This window comes from Heloderma suspectum, chromosome 4 (genome assembly GCF_057233095.1).
Source record: "Heloderma suspectum isolate Gila_16-S chromosome 4, 16-S_ref, whole genome shotgun sequence".
In the NCBI taxonomy this organism is placed as follows: Eukaryota; Metazoa; Chordata; class Lepidosauria; order Squamata; family Helodermatidae; genus Heloderma; species Heloderma suspectum.
Genome location: NC_139461.1, coordinates 102761439 through 102768413, shown reverse-complemented (window position 1 = coordinate 102768413; position 6975 = coordinate 102761439). Strand labels below are relative to the sequence as shown.

Genomic DNA, 6975 nt, shown 5'->3' with positions numbered 1-6975 from the left:
CCTGGAAAGTTTGCGTTCTCCTTGCACCTGGGACATCTGCATTCGCTCTATAATTTTAGTTCAAAAATTTCAATTTCTAAGCTGCCAGTTTTGGGGTTAAAGATGCCAAACGTACATGCATATATGTGAGCATAGGTTGCATGACATTCTACGAAGTGTGAAGGTATTTTCAGCATCCAAAAGAATTTTCTCTGAAGAATGGCCACCTACGTAGATCACTTTATTCTGGTTTCATTGGTATCCAGCCCTTCAGCAAGTGAGGAAAGGGGAAAGATTTTCCAGTGGTATAGAAACATGAGGAAAAACAAGGAGTAACTAGCGGGGAGAAACTGAAGGCCTTGTAAAACTGCTGTGGACCTCCCGCTTGGGAACTGACATGCCAATCCAATTTTACCTGTTGTCAAACAAATGGTATGTGATATGCACTCTGGAATGAATTCCACTTGTATGTGTAGCTAACATTGCCCATGTGATATGCAGGTGTTTCAGTTTATAACTTTCTCCTCACAGACAGCAGCCAGATTCCCTGCCAGATTATGTTCCGTGGTTTTTCAGGCTAAAGAAGAGACATTGTACAGACTCACAGACCCTGGCTGTTGGTAAGTGTATTTGTTTACATCATTTTATTTTTTTAAAATCAAAGCAACCTCTTCCTTTGTGTATATCATCTGGGCAGATGTTCTCAATGCTGTTCCTTGGCCTGTGAAAGGTGCTGGAGATTTACATAGTAGCTCGATCATCTCAATATCTGTGCTATGTTTCTACTAATCCTATTATACCTAGCAGTCTACCAATGTAAAGGCCAGCCCAAGACATTTTGCTGCCTGAGGTGGAACAGCAAATGGTACCCACCCAACTCCCAAGTCAAGGTGCATAGAGCCCAACCCAAGCCAAGTTATTTTGGCAGAAAATTTCACAAGCACTTCTCCCCCTCCCTGGCAGTAATAATACAATAATGATAAATTAAATAATGAAGACTTTGCTGCCCTGAGGTATCTGCCTCACTCTACCTACTGGGTGGGCCGGCTCTAAACTGTGATTCATAAATCAGTTCAGGTAGAGTACTGGAGCATAGGACAGAACACTAAGTACACCTTCTCAGACATAGCTCCTGGGAAATAAATAAGTGAATTTATTAAGCCGTCTTATTCTGAATCAGAACACTGGTTGATCTAGTCCAGTGTTGCCTACCCTCATGGGCAGTGGCTCTCTTAAATGTCTACCCAGTCTGGCATAGCTTCCACTGAGCTTTAGGGAACTGCTTCCAAATAAGGATGGGTGAATCAGTTGATTTCTGTTTCTCTTAGTTTCTAATTTTTCCAATCTTAATTTAAGTTTATCTTGAACTTTCAGAATTTCTCCAGTCTTAAGTTCAGAACTTTTGAGAATTCCTTTTTAAAAAATGCATGAAAATTCATAAGCATTTTTGTATACATTTCTGCTAATACATGCATTTTGGATGAATATACATATTTTGCAAGCAATTTTCCCAATATTATACATTTCTGAATCTTATTTCCCCTAATAGTCACATTTTTGTATACATAATTTAAATTGGAGAACTCCATTACAAAATTCAGAGAAGTATGAATTTCAAAGGATAGCTGAATTTCAGTTCACATACTGGTTCAGAAGTACAGAATTAAGTAAAGTCATATTAAAATATGAACTAAACAAATTTCTGCCTCCTCCCTACTTCCAAGTAATGTGTTTAAGATTTAGATGCCATCCCTATTGATTTAGTAAGTCCAACACTTCCATCCTAAACACCTTTACTTGAAGGTAGCATCCACTGAAATAAATAGGACTGGATAATTAGAGAGTAAACTCATTTAATTTCTAGAATATAGATTGTGGATTATGTATAATTATAAGGCTCTGTCCAAGGTGGGGGGAAAACATGGGAAACAAGTGGTGCTGGCAGCTTTTAAAAAAAACTTGGAAAAAAAATGCAACAAGAGGCAGAAAGTAAAAGGGGGTTACTACAGCTTTAAGTAGAAGCAATTCTCTCCAGAACACAACGTCATTACTTACACTTATTTCAAAATGTGGTTTTGATCAGGACATCCAGTGTGGTGAGTTCCACCTTATCTCATACTAACTCATCCCAGGAGAGCTGCACTGGAGTAGACACATCTGTGGACTAGGCTGGAAGTGTGTTTTCATAGCTAAGGATGCACCAGCAGTCTTGATCCAGCAGCAACAGTTGTGGATGGTGTTTATTCAACAGGAAGTTCTCTCAGGATCAAGTTTTCAGTCTTATTTTTTTATTCCTTTTTTGAGCTCCATGACATAATTTCAGATAAAACAGTCTGACATTTACATGATTCCATATATGGAGAAAACACTTTGCATCTTCCTGCTCTGATAAATTTGCTTGGCTCAGCTTTGTGATCAGGAAAAGAAAGAGAGAGAAGATACAGGAAAATTACTCATACTGTTTGTAAGACTTTCCTTCTTTCAGTGAACCATGGATGTATCAGATAAAATTTAAATCATCCCTTGAGTATCTCAATAATAAAAAAAACATTCAAACGTTTGTGTTGGAGTTCATCAGTAGTACTGATGGACCCATGTGACTGCCAAAAATTGTGCCATGAAGCCTTTCTGCTGTCTTGTCTTTTCATTCTGGTTCCATGAAATGGTCAAGAAAAACTTTTGCAAAGTTGTTTATATCCTGATCCAAAGCATAATTAACTGGAACTTGATCCTACGGTTTTTAATGGAGCATAAGCATCCTTAGGATATTAGCCTTAAGAGCTGCCTCAGTTTCACAGGACTCTTTCTAAATATATAAATAATTGACAGAAAAAAATGGCCTGGGTTTTCCTGGTGGGTCAATACCACTTCAAACTGCAGGTGGGGTAATTACTTGTTTGACTTACACCATTACCATTGAGAAAATAAACAAATCCTTGTACTCAGAAATCTAACACATCATAGAAAAGGATAGGCTAGATTTTTATGTGTAGCAGGTAATTTATTTACACAGGGGAGTATTAAACAGGGGCAACTGGTGCTTCCAAAAATGGGATACTACAAGACCGACTGTCCCTCCTCCTAAGCCACTTCGCCACATCCTCTCTCATCTCTGATTGGCTGGATGTGCCTGATCTCGTCTGATCTCGGAAGCTAAGCAGGGTCAGCCCTGGTTAGTACTTGGATGGGAGATCTCCTGGGAATCAGGCTTCCTACATTGAGCAGGGGTCTTGTAGGCTCCTTCCAACTCTGTGGAACTCTATGGTCTTGTAGGCCCCTTCCAACCCTAAGATTCTATGATTCTACCCATCTGAAGCCTCCTACCTGTTCCATCCCAGATCTACCCATGGAAGCCCCCCCCCCCACATTTTCACCCATGTTGGTTAAATAGAAGCTCTATCTTAAGAGGCAGTCTACCTCTAAATGCAAATTGCTTGGGACAGAAAACAGAATGGCCAGCATGGAAACAGTGCTGGACTAGATGTAGACATGTAATCCTCCCAAGTCAGGGGTGAAGGTGGAGGCTGGGCCCAAACACAATGCTGATTATGCAGCAAGCAAACTAGTGAGACTCAGGGATAAGGGATTTACCCAAGACCACAAAATGTATAAAATTCACTGAGTGGGTGGCTGTCCCCTTGCCAAAATTACCACATCTATGAAACTTCCTTTGCTGTTGTAATGCTGTGTCATGTCATGTTCTGAGTTGCTCTTCTCCCACCTTGGAGACGTCCTATGTTTGCTGAGATGAAAGGAAAAAAATGAATCCAGGCAGACTTACAAGAAAAAAAAGAAAAGAAATACTGCACACATTACTTCTTCACAGGATGCATATTTAACTTTTTGAATTTTCACTGCTACAAGTTGTGCTGACCACTACCCTTGGTGGGTTTTTAAGAGGATTAGGGGCTCTTTAGGTCATGACCGTCAGTGTAAGGGTGGGGGGAATCAACCCCCACAAGTAAAAAGCAATACATACTGGTTTTAATTATGTTTTCGTAAGAAGGTGGCTTGGCGAGCTGCATGCACTGAATAAAGACACCTATCTGTTACTGAAATGCAACCCCCAACCTGAAATCCGCAATGGCACAATCCCAATGAGTCTATTCCACATTTCTGTTCTTTATGGCTAGAAAGCTCTGACATATGCTTTGTAAAAATCAGAAGATTAACACTTCTTCATTCTGCCAGAGAATTCTACCTTAAGCCTTTTGCGAACAAAACAATATAATGGGTTATTAATTCAGCTCCTACTAGGTAATGAAGAACTTTCAGCCTGTAAAGACTTAGGCCAGAACAAACTGAATTAATGATTTCCATTACCAGCGTTCAGCAATCTTTATGATACATTTGTTGTGCTTTCATAGAAGGCCATATTCTTTCCAGGAATTAAAATTAAACTTGTATTGCTGAAGTAGAATCTTCTCCACATGACTCCCATCTTCCACACTGCATAAAGAACAGAAATGCAATTCTCAAGTGTTATCTTTTTAAAAAAAACAAAACAAAAAAAAACAAACTCTGCTTCTTTGTACAGTTGTTTGCATTTTTGTTTTATCTCACTCTAAGTTCAAGCAATTGTGTCACGTTATATAAGCAGTGTTATGGATTTTTGGCTTTCATGTCTTGGGTCCTCTGCAAGAGACTTAACAAATTAAGCAAAAAGCATATAAAAACTGCCAGCAAATAAAAACAAATAGGCTGCTCTTGTCATAGCTGCATACAAGATACAGTGAACATAACAATTAAAACCCCTCATGTCTGCAGAATGGTAGGTATACAGCAGCATCAAATCTGAATTTGACTTTCTGAAGTCTTGCTGCCCAAGCTTTGTATATATATCATCACTTTCTTGCTTCATGGAGTTAGCAAAAAGTGTCAGCTAAAACCCTGGACAGAGTTTTCAACTTGAAACAAAGGATCATGGGATAAAATTCTGTTAGGGCTTCACTTGGAAGAGCTTGTCAAAGAAGCTCTCAGGCTGTGATCCTCAATGCGTTTGCTAGGGAGAGCCATTGAACGCAGTGGGACTTACTTTCACGTAAATAAACATACATGGGAATTGCATTACACATTGATTGACGGGTATTTTTAAACCACTTGCACCTACTGATTTCAAAGTGCTGTACACAAATCATTAAAAAAATCTGATAAAAATATTTTGTTCATATTTTGAAATTACTCTGTTGTTAGTCTGTCTACCTCCCTTGCATATTTAAAGACTGACAGCATCCATAGTGCATCCAGAGCCTCCATTGTTGCTTTGCTGTTGTAGTGCTTTACACCTCCCCCCATATAAAATGTTATGTAATGTAGTGTGCGTGTGTAATTTCTGTCTCTGCTTTACAGCCTAGTTTTGCTTCAGACACCAGTGGGACGGCTCTGCAATATTATTTATGGATAGCAGCCTTCGAGCACTATATTGGTTTCCTCCTTCAATTCCTTTTCTGTGAAGTGTTGCATATACATAAAATTAACATCTATATGCTGCATGGAGTGAAAGACCGCAAGAGCAACTGGTGTTGTATGTTGTATGTTCTTCTTCACCCCAGGAAATTCTTTTCCAGGAAAAAAGCGATGACCCTGACTTTGCAGGAGCCTGGTGTTGGTATTTGCATGCGCCTCCGGTGCAGATTGATAGCAAGCCCCGGGCTTTGCAAATGCAGCCTGTATCACCGTGTTTTTATATTGAAGGTGATGGTGACTGGCAGGGAAGAAAAGAATCTGGAAGGTGTTCTTTTCTTTAATGGAAAACACAGCGTGATGTGCTTGGAATGCAGCCTCTATCCATTGTTAAATCCTATACAGGTCTACTCAGAAGTAAGCCCTATTGTTTTCAATGGGGCTTACTCCCAAGTAAGTGTGTAGAAAATTGCAGCCCAGATGAACTCAACTCAAAGCAGGATGCATGCTTGCATTTGTAAAACGCTGGCAACTGCTTTAATCTATGGATTTTAATCTCTTGATTTGTGTTGCACAGGAGACTGAACAAGGTTTGAAGCCCTGCCCATATGTACTCACACGTAAAATTATCTCTCTAAAGTAATTTTGAGTCAGAAAGCTGTCAGCATTCCGTCCTTCTCCTCCTCCTCCTCCCTCTCTGTTTCTCTCTTTCTTCTTTTTTCTTTTGCCCCCAACTTTTTCCTTTCTTCACCTTGAATCAAAAGATCTATTCAGCTTGTGACCAGATGTGAGCAATCACAGCTTGACACAGGGTACAAATAACACCTACACCAGACATCTACTTTGGAATTGGAACGGAGCCCTTGGTGTGTGCTGGAGATTGCTCTGGTTTATGTAACTTGCACATGAACAGTAGTAGGCACCAAGTGAGAATTACATGCAAGAACCTAGACATCAAGCCCAGAGGCAGCCCTGGGCTCCCAGCAAACGAAGGCTGCCATTTCAAAATGGAGCTAGGTCAAAGGTCACAGTCCAGCCTGATTGTATAAGTGCTCTAATATGTTCTGTAAGTAAAGACCAGCAAAAAAGGAGGAGGAGGAGAAGAAAAGGAGTCTGCCTTGAAACCCAAATTAACATTTGTTTTCATTTTTCAGCAACTGCAGAACACACAGGGGTCATTGAACTGCTCCCGCTGACACTATTTAGCATTCATGATCTGGAGAAAAATAAAGTGCTAACCTTTGACCTTTTGTTAGAGTGTAGCCTGGAGTAATGGCAGGGAGCAAGGACAGTTTGCGACTGAAAATGAAGCAGTGGGGAAAGGGTTATTCCCTTTTAGAAAACTGAGCTTTTTTTCTGTTAGTAATCTCAGTATCGGCCATTGTAGGACATTTGGTGTTCTGACTGTAAGTGAGTCTTGTATCCCAGTGACGCTTGTGGGTTTTAATGGTTATGCGAGTAATTTTTAAAAAACATACCACAGTCCATTTCATATTCACTTTCAAGCTTTGCCAAACATAGCAACCATGTTTTTTTAATTCATAATTTCCTTTTATTTCTCTTTTCAAGCATTGACTCCTTTTCAGAAAGCCA

The 6975-nt window shown here is 39.8% G+C and overlaps 1 long non-coding RNA gene across 1 annotated transcript; it reads right to left on the bottom strand.

Annotated features, from left to right (window-relative positions):
* Nucleotides 1–1817: 1817 nt before the first annotated feature.
* LOC146347219 (uncharacterized) lies at nucleotides 1818–4858 on the bottom strand. The gene is made up of 3 exons (XR_014789858.1): nucleotides 4303–4858; nucleotides 3631–3721; nucleotides 1818–2386 (listed from the first exon to the last, which is right to left on the bottom strand). It is a non-coding gene; the product is annotated as an uncharacterized LOC146347219 (long non-coding RNA).
* Between the last annotated feature and the right edge of the window lie 2117 nt (nucleotides 4859–6975).